The sequence below is a fragment of the Diadema antillarum genome, unplaced genomic scaffold, assembly GCF_040938485.1.
Source record: "Diadema antillarum isolate AM-2024a unplaced genomic scaffold, OU_Dant_1.0 scf00000147, whole genome shotgun sequence".
NCBI classification, from domain to species: domain Eukaryota; kingdom Metazoa; phylum Echinodermata; class Echinoidea; order Diadematoida; family Diadematidae; genus Diadema; species Diadema antillarum.
Window position 1 is genome coordinate 1210057 of NW_027271036.1, and position 20101 is coordinate 1230157.

Genomic DNA, 20101 nt, shown 5'->3' on the forward strand with positions numbered 1-20101 from the left:
TTTGCAAACAAAGAACATGTTGCAGGTATATTTTGCGATTTGAGTAAAGCATTCGATACTCTTGATCATTCTATTTTACTCACCAAACTTAGTCATTACGGTATTCGAGGACAAGCACTTTTATGGCTTAAAGATTATCTAACTAATAGAAGACAATATGTTATTTTTAATGGTTGTGAATCTGACCCCCTTTTAATTAAATGTGGTGTTCCTCAAGGCTCAATTCTAGGCCCATTATTATTCCTTCTTTATGTTAATGATATCATAAATACATCCTCTCTTCTCTCTTTTGTTCTATTTGCTGATGATACGAATATATTTTATTCTCATAAAGATCTTAAGATTTTAAATGACACTTTGAATATTGAAATTAGTAAAGTATCAAATTGGTTTAAGTCTAATAAACTTTCTTTGAATATAAAAAAGACTCATTTTATTCATTTCAAACTTCATTCACATAATGAGGATACGTTGATACATATTAACATTGATGATATCCCATTAGAAAAGAAAATGAATTCAAAATTTCTAGGAGTATATATAGATGAAAGTTTGACTTGGAATGAGCATTTACATTATGTTACAACGTGTATTTCTAGAAATATAGGGATAATTTCCAAGCTGAAGTTCTTTCTTCCTCGTTCAACTTTATTTCTATTATATAATTCCTTAATTCTCCCATATATAAGTTATTGCAATGTTGTATGGGGTACTTGCGGCTCTACCAAAATAAATTCTATATTTAAATTACAAAAGAAAGTTATACGTATTTGTACAGGATCGCATTTTCTGGCTCATACTGATTCTTTATTTCATGAGCTTAAAACATTGAAGGTTTTTGATTTGAATATTATTCAAGTAGCAGTAATTATGTTCAAATATATACATCATCAACTTCCATCATCGTTTGATAACATGTTTAGGTTCAATACTTCTGTCCATTCGTACCCTACTCGTATATGTAGAAATTTCCACCTTTTGAATCCCAAATTATTAGTGACTCACAAATCTATAAGACATTCGGGTCCGGATATTTGGAATAATCTCCCGGATAATATAAAGTCTTGTTCAAGTATTTATTCTTTGAAAGCTTCACTTAAACGATATTTGATACAATTATATTCTCCAAACCAACTGAGCTAACAAATATTTATAGTATAGATTGTCATCTTATTGTCAATCTCAATTTTCTTCCTACAACTGCATCTTGCACTCTCACCTGCAACTGCACTGCACTCACCTGATCACCTTCCTCCAAGAGAGTTATGTCGTTGGATAGTCATTTTATGAGGCCTCCATCCATTTCAAGCTTAATCGCTTATGATGGTGGTCTCCTGCATTCAATTATCTCTGTTGTTTACTGAAAAATACTGTATATTTTATTTTATGTTTCTGTGTATCTACATTGCTCAATGCAATCACCTATGTGAATCTATTTATGTACTGTTATCGATTTATTTCATTGCACTTGTTATTCTTTGTCTTTGTACTTTTTGAAGTTTGCATTCAAATTGCATCTGATTGAATGCAGAAATAAAAGCAAACAAACAAACAAACAAACAAATGATTGTGTAATCGGAGTTTTCATTCTCCATTGACATAATTCTAGTTTACTTTTGTAATGTAGATGTAAACGAAGAAAAAAAAACAACGAATGTGCTTTCATCGATTCCATCCTATAGGCTATAAATACAAGTGTATCAATCAACACATTTGCTACATATATTAATGGCATATTTTGCAAAAACACATAACATCTTGTATGTGTATAGTGCCTGGATGTGCCGTAAGGCCTGTACAAAAATGGCTGCATTCATTTGAAACAATGGCCCCGTTCCTAGCATTGCAGCCGTATATACAGTATGTCCCCAAAAAAATACAATCAGATTTTCGCATTGATAACACCCAATCTGATTAAATTATCTAAATGCTACTTCAGGGTCTTAAAATATAACATCTTAGCTCTATTTTGCAGAAAACCCATTCAATTTGGTTAAGCGGTCACAGAGAAATGTGGATTGTTGTAAAGCATGTCATGAATCTGATTTTTCCAAGTTTAGCACTTGGATGCTCTTGTGTGTGAACACAGTAGACAGAACTTGGACGGATTACACACAGCCAAACACTCATACTTTCGCATGCTTCTATTTTTTTTTTAATAAAGCGCTTGGTATTAGACATTTTCACATGCAGACTGAGGAACACAATAATGGCTATAACATACAGTCCAACACACGCAAACAACATTATCATGGGTACATTTGACTTGCAAGACGACAACATGGCTCTTTATCCTCTTCCTGCCTCACAACATGCATACATACATACATACATACATACACTCAAAGACAGACAGACCGACACATCAACATACAACGTACATTACACGCAGGTGCACATATCCACACACATCCGTTTGCTATATCCCACAACATATATTTAATGCTTGTTTTATATTGAAAGCCCAAATTTGTTCAGAATTTGAAATACAACTCTTATTTTATGGTTGTCATGGTAACGATGATTTCATAGATCATCCAAGCCTTGGTGGAAAGACATACATTTTGGTGAATAACCAAACGGACCAAAAATGTGGGATTGTTAAATGAATTGTTAAAGGGGCACAGTGTTCCCTCGTCCACTACTCGTGCGTAACCGCGTCAAAAGTGGCAAGATTTGGACAACACATAATTTTAAAAAAAAAAGAAGATAATTGGGGCATTTAATAAAATTTCAGAAAACGGTTTGAATATGTAAATACGTCAGATCTCATTCTACAAAGTGCAGTTGAAACTCTATTTCGGTATTTCATGCCCATAATAATAATAATAATAATAATTATTATTATTATTATTACTAATATTATTATTATATACTTCTCTCTATCATATATATATATATGCAATAAGTACATCTGATTATTACCATTTTACATAATAGGCCCTATTGTCAATTTTATACTAAATGTGATTATAATACTGTATCATGTATCATGCAGACAAACATTCGCGTGTGTCTCTCTTGCATAACTGGGTAAGTGAATTTTAGTAAAGTGGACAGTTCATAAATGACGAGTTTTCTCAATCATTATTATGATTTCATTCGTTTTCTTTCATTTTTTATTTCATCTTACAGCAGCTGCTAACGTTTTCAAACATGTTTGAAAATAAAGCTCTACCTTCTATGGCTAAATCGCGATTTGCATTCCAATTAAAAGTGATCAATATTATGTGAATTCGGCAGTGATGTGCAGTGATTATAATACACAAACATACGGTAATGCGGTTAAAGCCCTGACTATATCGGGGAACATTTCGTTTGCATTACACCAGGCTATCGTTGACGACCCAGTCAAACGCACTCAACGGGTAAGAATATTGTATACAGTAAACGAATTAAACAGCAGTATTATGAAATGCTCTAAATGAATACTGGTCGGTGATTGGTCACAATGCAATCACGTGACTAATGCAGCGAGGATCGAAATCAGGTTATATCATACATTCCAGACTTTGACTTGCTGTCAACTGGGCGTAACCATGAAATGATGTGTATTTATACACCATATTATAGTGGGAGAAATATTCGGGTGGAAAAAAAAATCCATAATATATTACAGAAAAGGGACTCTATAAATGAAAAATGTTTACTCTGCTTTATGAAACATTAACAATAAAACCGTCTTAAATAGATAATAAACAGACACAGCAAAACACGCGGATTATTTTGGCCTTGTAATGGAGTAACGGAATGCAATAAATTCTTAGCATTTAGAAATTGATAGGATTTGCCGAGATTCATAACGTGCTCGTGCTAGGCAGCGATATGTTTTACATAAGGTCCTAATCATTTTTTTTTTTTCACTTGAACTTCCCTTCCCGAAATTTTAGGCTAATTTCGACGTCCGCGATTTCGTCGAGATTTCTTCCTCTTGGGCGGAGGCACCCGCATCGTAACCGTCTCGGTCAGCTCCGCCGGCGGTGATTCGTCTTCCTCGCCTATTTTTGAGAGCAGAGACGGAAGAAAAATTACGTTAACATCTTTTCATGATAGTGATAACAATAAAAGAAATATTCTCAAACTGCAACTAATATCATTGATAATTAGGCCTACTAGCAAATTATTGTTATTATCATTATCATAATAATAATAATAACAAGAAGAAGAAATGCAATGAAAACAATTATATGATATAACAGTGCTAATGAAAGCAATGTTTATTCATTTGAGTGATTCGCATGGCTCTAACTTTACTCCAGCTGTAACCCCCCCCCCCACACACACACACACAAATAACACTCCCTTTAAATGGCGTGACTTCCAAATTAATGAATACGTTTTGAGTTAAACATTTTATGCGGGGTTATTTACATTAATTTACTAACTTCTGTGTGAAAATGAGAATGATCTGTTCAGTCATGGTCATAAATGAGTGAGCACACATTAAAGACAAGATTGTCACTTTGCAAAAGTCATAAGAGTATTTTTTTATTCATTTTTTTTGGGGGGGGATGTGCAACGGTCTGCATGTTCATGATGTATGTTTAAATGATGTTGTTTTATCATCTATCCTTTGACCCCTCTTCCTATGTTGACACTTTCATGTTTTGTTTTGTTTTTATGGCTAGGTGAACTAAATTTTAAGGGGAAGTGGCTTTATTCAACCCTCCTAGACCTGCAAAATTCATTCGATCTATTGAAAGAATTGACATCAGACATCGTGAACAGCATGTTACTGCAAATTTTGTATGAACATAAAGAGGGAGTCCTTGTGTTGTGGTTGAGTGAGCACACTGCAAAGATAGAGCAGGAGTTGGTTAAGTTGATATGGCATAAGCGGGACAAAGGATGGATGATAAAACTCCAACATCACTTAATTAAGCATTCATCAGAAACAGACCCTCAAAATTGACTTTTGTGATTTTTGACTAGTCACCATTGCAATGTAATTGTATTTGATGTGTGCTCATTCATACATGACTCGAAAGATTATTCTCATTTTCACACAAAAGTAATAGTCAAACGGTGTATTAAAGAATACCCTTGCCCAAATTTATGCGTTTAAAAGTTACGCTATGTTTAATGTAAAGGGAGATAATGGGTACTTTTTTATGTGTGTTGTTGAATATTTAAATGTACACTGCAAAAAGCCCGGTGTTAAGTATATAGTGAACACCGAGCTGGTGTTAAATTTTCGGTGCTCATTTATGGTGTTAAATTAACACCTCCGGGTGTCATTTCCAAATATAAAACTGTTTTTCGAAGAGTTTCTTTAATAGTAACTGCACTTCTTGTTGATTTTTAATTTAAACAAGACGATCAAGAATTTAACATTAAAATACTAGATTTTTGAAAAAATGTGAAAATAAATTTACACCACAGTAACACTAGCTGGCGTGGTCTCTTATTGAAGCTGTACGGGTGTTAAACCATTGATATTAACACCAACAAATATCAAATCAACACCATGTGGTGTCATTTTTGAATTAACACCAGTACAGTGTCAAAATATCACCAGGTACAGTGTCAAATTAACACCACGAAGTGTCAGGTGAACGCTTTTCAACTCCATCACAGTGCATTTTCTACACCTGTGGGTGTGGTCCTCTTAACACTTGATCGGTGTTAAATTTAACACCCATGGTATTAAATCTAACACCGATGTTTTTACAGTGTAACTATACTGAACAACTGATGAACAAATATGCAGGCTTCACACCTGTAGATTATAATAATATTCAAAAGAAGCAAGACGTGATTCATATAACGACTTTTTTTTTCCTGAAATAAGACTACGATTTAACCTATCATTCTTTCTTTTTCATATAAATCTGGGCAAAAAATAAATAAACAACAACTAGCAATCCCTTACGAAAGCATGCATGTCTGGCCTCCAACTGAGCTGTATTTTACAGAGGTAGGGATCCATTCAAATCAACCCCAACAAAGAAACTTTTAGCAAACTATTACTTCTTTTCTTTAAGTTCTTTTAATCAGCTTTTCCTTCTGGTTTAGTTAACTACTTAGTATTTTTCGTACAACACCATGATGTGGCTCGGGCCGGTCCATTTTTATTCGCAGGTGTGAGGTTTTAACAGCACTGTATCACATAAATTTGATGCGGTGTACATTAGAGAGTATTGATGAGCAAGTTGACCTATTATGGGAACCGCCCTTTACAGGACCTGCAGTCGTATACGATATAGAGTTGCTCTGCGAATAACGCAAGTATTAATGGTAAATAGGTTAACGAAAGAGGGCGTTTAGATTTGTATCTGTCTCGGCGACAGTAACTTTAGTGTGTGCGTGCGAGTGATATAAATAGTTTTGCAGCGAGCAATGAACGAGATTACACCCGTACGCTAAAAATATTTTTCTTCCGATGATATCATAAAGGGATGAATGACAGCACGCAGTTTGTGTATTTGGTTACTGTTTCTAGAACGCAAGTACCACTAACATTTCGCCTACACGTAATTATATCGCATTTCAATCTATCACGCGCAATGATGAGGTCGGCGAATTCAAACAACTTTTGGTTTTGAAGAGCGCTCGGTTGGCTCTATACTGCATGCCATGCCGAGGCAAATATGACGTTTTGGGCACCATAACTTCATATCGCTACCCATATCTAATTTGCAGTATCGGTTATGATGAAGAAAAAAAAACTTCTTAAGAAATAATAATAATATGCTGTGGATTAGAAGCTGAGTATAAGCAGTAAGACATGTTCCTGTGTAATAAGGATTTTATTTGATATTCATATAATATCACCAGACACATCAGATTTACATGGCACGTTTTCTTCTCTCTTTCCTCTTTAAGTACAGATTATTGTTATACTTTTCATTTTAATAATTCTTATTGTTATTATTCATAGCTTCTTCTTGCTATCTCTATACATGTATCATAAGCATAATCAGTTGTCAATAGTACAGGCATAAGTAGTGAGAGAAGACAAAACAGTTAAAGGGATGGTAAGGTTTCAGTTGAAATAGGGCTTCAGGTTTCCAATGTTTTTTTATGATGATTTTTTTTTCAGATAACAAGAAACCTCTTATGAAATATGAAATAACATAATTCTAAAAGGTGAATTCAATATTTATTTGATGAAAATTGGTTTGAAATGGCTGGAATATCCAAAACAAAACGATCTTTACAAAAGGTGGGTCCCACCTTTTATTAGGACCACTTTGTTCTACATGTACATTGTTTTTGAAATCTCAGCCATTTCAAAACTGATTTTCATCAAATAAACTTTGAATTTCTTTCAGAATTGCATGCTCTTTCATATTTCATAAAGTACTTTTTAAGTATCTCGCAAAAAGTGAAAAGCTGAATCCTTACCTCAGTTAATATTGTCGATATCTCTGTAATTTATATCAGCATGAATTTTGTACTTCACTGTAAAAACATCGGTGTTAGATTTAACACCACGGGTGTTAAATCTAACACCGATCAAACTTCAATAAAGGACCACACCCACAGGTGTTAAAAATGCACTGTGATGGTGTTGAAAAGTGTTCACCTGACACTTCGTGGTGTTAATTTGACACTGTACCTGGTGTTATTTTGACACTGTACTGGTGTTAATTCAAAAATGACACCACATGGTGTTGATTTGATATTTGCTGGTGTTAATATCAATGGTTTAACACCCATCCAGCTTCAATAAGGGACCACACCAGCTGGTGTTACTTTGGTGTAAATTTATTTTCACATTTTTTCAAAAATCTAGTATTTTAATGTTAAATTCTTGATCGTCTTGTTTAAATTAAAAATCAACAAGAAGTGCAGTTACTAAGAAACTCTTCAAAAAACAGTTTAAAATTTGGAAATGACACCCATAGGTGTTAATTTAACACCATAAATGAGCACCGAAAATTTAACAGCAGCTCGGTGTTCACTATTTTAACACCGGACTTTTTGCAGTGTTTAACTGAATGTATATGATATGCGTGCTGAAAAATAACAAATCCTTTCAGTATCTAGAGAGCCCTACTAAGATTGCCTTAAAGAGGAAATCCACCCCAAAATAAATAAATGTCAATAGAAAAAGAAAAATATTCCCTACGAAATTACGATACAAAAATGACAAAAATCGGATAAGAAATAATGAAAATGTGACATTTTGAAATTCCACATTTTTCGGAATACATTTCTTGACCAGTCCTTATGAATATTCAAATCAGCAAGTTGATGATGTCATGCTCTCACAGTTTCTCATTCATTTCACATACAGAAATGACAAAAATCTCATATTTCAACCTTATGAATATAAAACGTCTTAAAACCACCTAAAATAAAAAAGAACGGATGTTAACTCTGATGTAACACCTATATCTTGGATTGGGAACATGCTTTAACTTGTATTAGCTGAAAATAATAGTTTTTTCTCGAATTTCATATAATTATGATTTTAGATTGTGAGAATATGACATCATCAACTCACTAATTCCAATACTCGTAAGACTGGTCAAGAAATGTTTTCCGAAAAAAAAAATGTGAAATTTCAAAATGTCATAGCTTCCTTTATTTCTTATTCGATTTTTTTTGGGGGGGGGGTCACTTTTGCATTTTTCTCTTTCTTTTGAAGTTTATCTATTTTTGGGGCGGATTTCTTCTTTAAAGAGTGTAAAAGAATGAAAGGGATGCACCGTGACATCGCATCGAGAAATCGTTCATCATGATAATATCCACACGTAAATGACATTTTGCTCAAAAGTTGGTCCCATACGAAAGTATGTACACACGTCCTTGTTATTCATGCCAATGACATGATTGACCTTTTTTTTTGTGTCAAGGACATTTGGCAGTGTGTTCAAACTTAAAGGGGATCATAGCTAGTAACTGATCAGTGGGAATCAGTGGGAATGCTGGGGGATGATTGTTCCAATCCTTGTGAGAATCGTTTAAAGGGATAGTACAGTATTGGTGGAGATGAGAATTGGGCTTTTAACTTTTTGCGAGATACCAAGAAAACACTTATGATATAGTACAAAGCATACCATTTTAAGAGGAATTCAAAGTTTATTTGATGAAAATCGGGTTTGGTATAGCTGTAACATTAAAAAACAAAGTAAAACAAAGCGATCGTAATAAAGTGTGGGTCCCACACTTTATTAGAATCGCTCTTTTTTAGATATCTCAGCCATTTCAAAACCAATTTTCATCAAATAAACGTTGAATTCCTCATAGAATTACATGCTCTTTCATATTTCAGAAGAGGTTTCTCATTATCTCATAAAAAAATGTTAGAAACCTGAAATTAGGTCTCAACCAAAACTATACGATCCCTTTAAGAGTACATTAATATCTATTGTTGTGTGAAGATTGTTTGCTTCAGAATGGTCTCATATTGATTTCAAGTAATGTGCAGTAATGTTTCCAGGTTAGCATGCCTGTACAGTGACGGGGCATTAAACTGCACATTACTTGAATATATAAGACCGTTCTGAAGCAAATAATTTTCACACAACAATTTGTACTCTTAAATGAATCCCACAAGGATTGGAACTATCATCCCCAAGCATTCCCACTGATTCCCACTGATTCCCACTGATTCCCACCGATCAGTTACTAGCCATCCCCTTTCAAGGGTTTCCTGTATCAAGAAGGTTCAAGAGAATGGAGTCACAACTGTTGTATTTTCTTTGAAGCCAGGTTCGATGATGAAGCATGTGGCCAACTGGATCTGCCGCGCAGATGGGAAGACAATTGTATTGACTCATGTCTCATTGCATAATCATCATCAGCCACTTTCTAAGGAAGATATGAAGAGTTTGTTTGCAAAAACCGATAAGTCCATTTTTGAAGATTTTGAAGTACGGTCACTGTCATAAAGTACAAAATAATACATTTTAAATGATAATTGGTCACTACATATAAAGGTGCATTTTTGAAGTTATGGTCAAAGGAAACAAAATTTTTCTTATTATTCTCTTTATTCTTCTTGACCTTTAATCGCAAATATCTCCATTTGGCAAATATGGACTTATCGGTTTTTGCGAACAAACTCTATGTCTTTGTGATGGTAATTACTTTTCGCCATCCCTACTTATAAGTCATATATGGTAAAGACACGGGGATGAGCGAATAGAAATGGCGCAAAAAATGATTAAAGGAAAATGAAAATTACTCGACTGGCCATGCCCGGACACTAATCTGATATATCTATCAATAAAGAATTATACTTAAAGATTATTCCATGTCAGTTTTATTTGTCGGAATTAAGTGGAAAAGTGATAAAACCGGCTTTCCTGGAGGGTACAGTTTTAAACACTTTCACATGATACAGCTCTGATTTATACTTTTGCACATATTTCTGGAAGGGATTGACCTTTGTTCAATGTGCCTTATGATTAAGTGAGATTTTGTTTCATTTTTAAAAGATAAACAAGCAAAATATAGCCAACATTAATTTAACGTTCAAAATGAATCTTCAGATTGCTCAGCAAGACGGCGGCATCAAACCCCGTCACCAAAGGGACAGATGCACCGGTGGAATTATTTTGTACATCAATAGAAAAGTGACATCTGTTTGAATAATTACAGCCAGTTGGAACTCCATCTCTTAAAGGGATCATGTAGTTTTGGTTGAGACCTAATTTCAGGTTTCTAACATTTTTCGGTGAGATAATGAGAAACCTCTTATGAAATATGAAAGAGCATGTAATTCTATAAGGAATTCAACGTTTATTTGATCAAAATTGGTTTTGAAATGGCTGAGATATCCAAAAAAGAGCGATTCTAATAAAGTGTGGGACCAACACTTTATTACAATCGCTTTGTTTTACTTTGTTTTTTGATGTTTCAGTCATTCAAAACCTGATTTTCATCAAATAAACTTTGAATTCCTCTTAAAATGGTATGCTCTGTACTATTTAGTGTTTTCTTGGTATCTCACAAAAAGTTAAAAGCCCAGTTTTCATCTCCACCAATACTGTACTATCCCTTTTTAAACCTCCTTGCCTGTATCGATCCGCACTTAAAAGCACACAAAAGGTTAAAACACCAACAAGCAGGAATCACAGAAACTCCCTTACTTGATACTTTCGTCAGAGGGCGCTCCACGATCCGTTCAGGCGCCACCTCCAGCCGGCTTGGTAATGGGGCTACTCGCTGTGGCTGGGAAGGCCGAAGTTCTGACAGCGCCAGCTGTCCGTCGTCTGCAGAGGGAAAGAAGAAGCATGTAGATGTCAATTTTGATATCAGGTGGGTGTTTTTTTCTTCAAACTGTTATCATTTTCATCGTTACTGGGACGCTGCCAATGCCTTAATAATATGCCACGCTACAGATAATGATATAATGTCTCAGGAAACGGTTTGAGTGTGTAAAGTTGCAGGTGCGTTTTGAACTGGACGGTGAAATAGGGTCCACGTAATACTATCAGTAAAATGCAGAATGCATAATTTTTTGAGATCCTGCCTATCAAGCTTGGCGTTGAAAATCAATGTTATGTAAACAACAAACAAAAGTGGGACGAGGACAGAATCATTGCTAGCACGGTTTGGGATAAACGGTGAAGCAGTTTTCTACTCCTGTCAGGTCATGATTATGTACAATACATGTATATTATAGGCTGTATAAGATTGTTATTTTTCAATCTGGTTTTAAAGGAATCTTGCTGTTTATTTCCCTTCGGATACAAGTACGATAGATTTATTATATTCTTCAAGATCATTTTAAGATGAAACGTAAGCATGTGAAATGTCAATTCAAGCTTTCCTTCATAACGGGGATGGTCCTGAAAAGGAGCTGATGTAACACGGTATATGATACTCATTATACTCATGATATGATATGAGCATAGTTATCATATTCTTTATCCGGAGGAAGGTTGGGGTTAAACAGATTGATCACTCGATGGATCGAACGATCGATAAAATCCGTGATGAAAATCAATCAATCAATCAATCAATCAATCAATCAATCAATCAATCAATCAATCAATCAATCAATCAATCAATCAATCAATCACACTCATTCACATAGGAAGGCTTTTGGATAGCCGAATACTAGTAACAGAGCTTCTATCTTATGCATTCATTAAATGTACATGTATTTCATTTACTGTGTACCCATTTGTTCCTTCATTCATTCATTCATTCATTCATTCATTCATTCATTCATTCATGCATAGTCACTCATTCATCTTTTACAATCATCTGTATTCATTCTGAATAAACGCATGGAAAGAAAAGAAGTGAGAGAGAAAGTTGAGGGCAAATGAGTGAGCAAAAGGGAGAACGGGAGACAGACAGACAGACAGACAGACAGACAGGGAACGAGAGGGGAAGGGGGTGAGAATGATGAAATTAGTCCTTTGACAAAATTATCGAGAAGATCGAGTCGTACCATTTGCGTCGAACGTTGTTAGCAAGGTCAGGTAGAGTATCGCCCACTCCGCCACCGATATCTTGCCGTCATCATTTGTGTCAATGGTGTCGAATGTTTGACTTAGAGGCAAAGTGTCAGGTAGGCTGTGGAGGTAAAGAGTAAGTGGTTTTCTTTTTTCAATCGCAAATCATTTTTATTTAGGTGATCGGAGTATCCTCTCTGGTCACCTTCTGTTTCGCCTTCTGTATCTGTACGAATTCTTTCTTTATTTGATTTCGTTCCGCCAAGAAAAAACAAATTGCGTGTAGGTAAAAATTGAATCGAGGATACAATTTTACAAATACGTCATTTTAATGATTTGAACATATCAGAACATACAATCTGCCTGCGTTTTTGTTGCCTAATATGGCCTAACGCAGCCTAACACAATTACATTCACTTTGTCATTACACAAGTAAGGTATCTGTTGTTTTATTTGACAATCAGTGCTTGCTCGATTTCTTTTAAAGTCAATTACATCCCGGGCATTATTCTGTATTTATCTTGTTCAAATAGAAAATTGATAACGTGAGAACTGTAGTCAAGCTGATCACGAGGTATTGAATATTGATTATTCATTGGTATCAGTAATCATACAAATAAAATCATGATACTCATCATAGAATACTGAATATTCATGATCATCAGAAATGCAAATAAAATTATGTTAATGATGCTTATCATGAAATAATGAATATTCATGAACATCGGAGATAAAAAAAATCATGGTAATGATGCATATATGACAAAATTAATAAAAATATACATGAATATTAGAAATTATGCAAATAAAATCATAACAAAAATTTATCAATATTAATTTATGTTACTCCGTATATATACTTACGCAGACTTTGAAGGTCATCGCAATGAATAGAAAGAAAACAACAACAATGAAACACATGTTAAAAAGGTATGGGGTACTACAATGGTAATCATAAATTCTGAGTGCATTAACATGGCAATATCTATATACAGATGCACATATCACACAACCTTTAGACCATTCCCTACAACAACAACAAGAACAACAACAACATACGAACGAACGAAGGATTCGATTCGGATCACTTTTTTGTTTGTGTGTATGTTTGTTTATGTGTGTGTCATCTCTCATCTCGTCTGGCATAGAAGATAGGACTAAATAAGTTTCAGTCGTGTCTCGTGTGTGTGTGTTTGTAATAATGTGTATTCTATTAATAGGGCCTACATTGGTACGCATAATGATTATGACATATGCGCACGTGTTTGTGTTTGTGTGCGTGTGGGTGTGTGCAGCTTGTCAAAGTAAGCCGAGTTTCCTTATCATTACGTGTCTAGAGAAACAACGCCAACACATAGCGGATGTTGCACTTATCCGTACCGTGTCATAGATTAATGCGTTTAAATTGTGGCTACTATTTATGACACGTGACACCGATCGAGACCCTGGCGGCAACCCGATGACACTGGTACAACACCTGCGATTTTATGTTCTCCCCTGTCTTGAAGAGAAAATGACGGATGAAAGAAAGACGACATGTGTAATCATGATTCATCGTGCCGTGAACGTGATATTCTAACCACTCAAAGACGCTTACTTAAAACTACATCTTATGACTTGGTTTATTTCCATCACGACAACGCTGTTTGTTGTTCATGTGTAGGGCCTATAATATCAAACTTTGGATCTGCCACGCTTATATCTACGCTTTCTGGGACCTGGTTGGACAATGAAACAGAGGTCTCGACGCGCATGTGCACAACAATACGTTTGTTTTATTTTGTTTTGTTTTTGTTTTGCCTAATTGCAGCGTCATAGGATAAGCAGCGCAGACCTAAAGCTCGCTGCGATCTGCTGCGAAGTTTCGATCTTTTGGACATAATTATTTGCATACGAACAACTCAAGTAGGCCCTACTATTACCCTTGTGTTTTCGTACTGGTTAGGTATTTTGGGTGTAACGAACTTTCTGGGATGGGGGGGGGGGGGACAGACGATTCGCTTGAAATTGCCATAGATATGCTCCGCTCGCTTCTAATTGGCCTGAGTAATCTGGACAAAAAAATGTTTACAAAAAGTTTAATGCTCTTCATCTGTGGCTCGGTCTATCCATGATCTATCTTACATTCTTCACGGAGAATAGTGCTTGTGCACGTGTGGATCCTGTTTTCCCCTCCCTTTTCCTTCTCCCAACAACCTCTTTTCCTTTGCATACATTACAATTACATGTATCACACAGAATCCAGGGGACCCATTGCGTGATATACATTACAGGACAGATTGTGCAGTGACGGGAACTTCCAACACCCTTCCTGTGGCAGCAGCCAATCAGAGTTTAGAATTCCTCCTTGTTGCCATGGTGATCACATGAGGGCGAGTGATATTGACAGGTAGTTATAATGGAGCGTGCCTGTTCTGGTTTAATCAATCATTACTTTTTTTTTTTTACTGTGTTACTGTTTCTGTTGCTTTGTTTTCTCCGTAAAACACAGTGGCGGATCTACAGGGGGAGTTTAGGGGGTTTAAACCCCCCTCTTGGGCTGCCAAGTAAAAAAAAAAATAAGAACATACAAACAAACAACAACTAATTAGTCAATTATTTGAAGACCAAAATCAACAATAAAGGCACTTTTCTTGCGTAAAAGCTGTCAATTTTAAAACTGAATATGCAAAATTTTCGCCCCTAACGGGGAGAAAATTATAATACACTATACATTATCATATCTTTATACACTAATATTTACTTTATGAGTAAATTTAGTGTATAGATGGTATAGCCTCGCGTCCTCGAGTGTGCCCCGTGGAACATACCTTTAGTAAAGCCTACTTTTTTTCTTTTCTTCTATGCTTTCTTGTAATACAAGAATAATTTTTATTGCTCAAACAATGCGATTACGTTTTAGCTTTTAATGAATACATTTCAGACGAATGGCAAAGTGAGAGTGGCTCGCTCGCTCTGTCCATACTTATAATAGAATGAATAGTTTGCATAATTTATGATCATAGTCCTTCGCGGGGATTTTTTTAAACTGTGTTTAGTTCCCTAGGAATTTGATTTAAATGCCCTAGAAACGCGACTTTTATACTCTGTTTTTACAAAAAGTCCCTATGCGTGGGACATGGGAAGAGGTATATCCCCCTCCCACACCCTCCCCCGCTCTGTCGCTTCGCTCTCGCCGCGGATCTCACACCGTCTCATGAAATAATGTTGTACCCCCGTATAATCATAGTCATTTGCAAATGATTCTATTCATTTTTTAATTTCCTAGAAATTTGCTTTTAAATGCTCTATAAACGCGACTTTTGTACTCCCCCTCCCCCCGCTCGGTCGCTTCGCTCCCTCGCCGAGGATCTCAAACCATCACGTCAATGTGCCCATCCCCGTCGAAATTTTGCCCCCCCCCCAAACCAGACATGTTCCACCGCGCTTGGGGCGCGGGTGGGGCTGCACCAACCCCCCCCCCCCCCTCCCCCCCCCCCAAAAAAAAAAAAATATATATATATATTATATATATACATTGTATATTTTTTTTTGGCAAAAAGAGAGAGAGAGAGAAAATAGAGCATGCAAAGTAATTAATATGCTTAAAATTGCAAGCTGGCAATCCTAAAAATTGAAAATCTCCCACACCCTCCCCCCCCCCCCACTCGCTTTGCTCTCACTCACTTTGCAATACCCCAGCTCAACCCTTAAACCCCCTCCTTGGAAAAAAGCTAGATCCGCCCCTGAAACAGCCGTGTCCAGTGTTGACCCAAATGTCTTGGTGAATGTTCCAAAACGCTTGGAGTTACTCCAAATTGACATCTAGACCGGGGGCCCAGAAGATTTATTCAGCTGAAAAGGGTCACACTTTTTAATAGTCTCATCATATAAGGATGTGTCCAAGGGTCAATAAAATGAATTGCTGGCAAGTCACATCCTGTACCGTAAGCCTAGGGACCACAAAAAGGGACCCCGAAAAATGGATTTATTCAGCCGAAGGGGGTCACGGACAAAAGTTGGTGGATATTGTTCCTTTGGGTGTACTTATCATGAAAACAGCAATGCCAGCTATTTTATCCTGTACGGGGCCCCAGACAGTAGCCCCAAAGGGCCCCACAATTAATGGTGTTATTCAGCTGAAAAGGGTCACGGCTAATTTCTTTTGCAATGGAAGTAGTTCCCATCAGAGATATCCAAAACACCAATGCCAGCTATTTTATCCTGTATACTCTCTAAAAAAGAAAGAGTGAATTTTCACTCGATTTTCACTCCCCTTGGTAGTGACGTCAAGGATCACTAGAAGTGGAGTGAATTTCGAGTGAACAGAAATTTCACTCCAAAAGAGAGTGAAAAAAGACGGAAATGCTTTTGGTGGGATGTTCACTCCTTTCTCACTCTAAATTCACTCCTGACGTATTTCACTCTTTTGTCAGTCGTTTTTCACTCCTTTCTCACTCTCAATTCACTCCTATTTATTTCACTCTTCTTTAACTCCGGAGGTTTTTCACTCCTTTTTCAATCTTTTTTCAATCCTTTTTCAATCTTTTTTCAATCCCAAACGGAATTACACTCTACATGAGCACACATCTCTATCACAGCACTCAGTGCACTAGTTATTCAACCCTGGAAGAAAAAGTGACAATGGTGATGAATTTGGGAATAATCTAGGTGGTCTGGAGCCATTTCTGGAATAATGAATACCAATCAAACTAATACAAACAAAAACAGCAAGCAACGTTTATAATATAGATATTTGTTAATATTAATGCATGTATTTTGAAGCCAACGATCCACCACTGGTAGCCCAGTGCATTGCCAACTTTGTGTTCCAGTTTTGAAAGTCATTCCTACCCGAGCTGGATCAATACATGAAACTGAATAAATATAAGCTAGTAATCCAATTGGCTGTTGTTTCATTCTTTCTTAGTAATTTATTCTTTCTTTAAGTAGCATTGAGGGGGATATAAGAAGATAATGTACTAAATGCTACCCATGATATGTTTTTTTTTTATGAGCTGATTCTCTATATTAAATAAATGTGTGATGTCCACTGGATCACCTGAAATAAAAAAAAAGGAATATACCTCTTTAAATATCTAAAATTCAACTACAGAGCAGTACACCATTACAAACAGTCTTCATGTGCTGAGTATCTGGTTTTCCATGAATTATGTGGCCAATAATAATTATACATATTTTTATCATTTAAGAACAACTGTCACCATAATCATCACAAGGTCCTTGTAAATATGCTATTCTAGCTGTCATTCCCAAAGCTCTACAAATGAAGAGTCTGTTTGCAAAAACTGATAAGTCCATATGTGCCAAATGGAGATATTTGCGATTAAAGGTCAAGAAAAATACAGAGAATAATAAGAAAATGTTTGTTTCTTTTGATCATAACTTCAAAAATGTACCTTTATATGTAGTGACCAATATATAATTCAAAAGGTATTATTTTTTACTTTATGACAGAGACCGTACTTCAAAATCTTCAAAAATGGACATATCGGTTTTGCGAACAAACTCTGCAAATATTAGCATCACACATTTCCCCGAAAATATGCCAAATTCATAAAGTTTGTGCAAAAGTGAAAAATTTTACGAGTACCCTTCCTGAACATGTTTAATTTTCGACTACAAGTGAATATAATTATTGCATGTTCAATGATAAGCTACAAAAGACTTGCAAAGTATAGTCACCATTATCTATATCATAATACAAAAACAATTACACATGTACCAGGAATTGTGATTGCTTTGAAAAATTGACAAAAATACAGAAATTTTCAATACTGCATGGTTAATCAAGTTTGGATCCTCTGTCATGTAACACAGTGATGCTCTACAAGTACATTGCACAAATACCTAAACATACTCGATCAGAGAAGCATGGTCTTGACTTTAAGTAGGCTTTAGGTGGGGTATTTATGTAGATGATAGAGCCAGAGGGGGGCCTCCCTGAAACCCCCCAGACCTCGGCCATCAACTGTGCGATCATTACAAAATCCACACACAAACTGCCTGTGACATAATCTATAAAACGGTAATGTTGATTTTCAACAACAAAAAAAGTCACTTGGCTAAATTATGCTAATTTGAGCATGAAATCAGACCATTTGCCATAACTAAAGTTCCAAAAAGGCACATTTTTTGTTTTTTGTGTAAATATTCTTTCTAGCGTCCATAGCAAATGAAAGAGAAAAAAACTGTGCCATCAAAAAATTCTGAAGTATCTATTTTTTTCTATTTACTAATGTATTTCTTTCTTTCTTACTTTTTGTTTTTCATTGCCTTTTCAATGAAATTTGTCAGCGACACGTCCAGCATGAAAATATTTATGTTATTGATTACAATCAATAACCCCCAAAATAATCATGCCTTCATGAAATTTGGCATGGAATGTCAAAGGCTCGTAGGCCCCCCCCCCCCCCCCTCAACCGGGCCTACTATTTATGGAAAAAGAATTGCAATCAATACAGTTGACACATCATGTATCATATCATTGATCTTCTTCACCTAAATAAGGCATCATTGTACAATATTGAACACTTGTAATCCTTCCGAGTTTTGCCAGTTGTAGCAACAACTAATGCATGCAAACTGAATTTCTTATAGAGTGATTTCATGTGACGTCATGTTGGCCACCATAATGGTGGCTTCCATAGCAAAGGCGATCAATATTCATTCATGCATGCCTCTCTAACAAAGGTGTTCTTTTGCCTTAGGTTTCCCTGAAGTAAACATTGCTGCAGCTTTTGTATGCAGTCTTGATTTCTAGTCAGTTTAGGCAATTGACTTCATTAGGCTGCGTTCACATAGAAGTATACGGTATACGGTATACGGTATTCGCTATTCGCTATTCGGGCACCCAGTACACCATCACCCTCACCGTCAACTTGCCATCCCATGCAGTGAGGATTTCTTCCTCCTACATCCCAGCAAATCTTATTAACAATTTCTAAACTGCATCAGAATGTCAGTCTACATGCTTATTTTTGCTAAAGGGCAAATCCAGACCAAAATTGTCATTATTTCATAAACGTGAGACGGTATACGCTGCAGGAAAATCGAACAAGCTCGATTCCCACTTTGCTACACTATTCTATGCTATTCGGTACATTCAAATAGTGCCCTCTTATGTGAACCGGTGTTAGGAAATCCTATCATTCGATTCAAGCTATTCGCATGCCCTCCAAAACGAGCCCCGAATACCCAAATAGTGTACTTCTATGTGAACGCAGCCTTATGGTGGGCAATTGTGACATCACTGCTAACACTCTATAACAAAATATGATTGTCAGTTGCAGGTTATCTTAATAATTTGTTATGAGGTCAAGGGAAGAATTATCCATAAGTTTGACTTGGCACATTAGTGAACTAATCTATTTGGCTCCATCTACTCTAACGCCGTGGATTTATCAATGATGGGCTGCAGATGTTTCGTGGAAAAAGAAGTTGAACCAATTGAGCTTCTACCCACAAGTTTTTCAAAGTACAGTACATCAATTACATAAAGGTGAAAATGTACAAAATAACTCTGGGTCCCGTAACCCTAGGGATCAATGATTCCCATTAATTTTGTTTTATTTTTTTTTAAAGATTTTTCCCTCTACTCCAAAGAAGATGGATGCAATAAATTTGAGCACATGCATATTGTACTGCATCACTGTTAATCAAAGGGGTGACAAATGTATGTGGTAACTTAATCACAACATGGAGACATGATCTTCATCCCAAGAGCATGGATGACCATT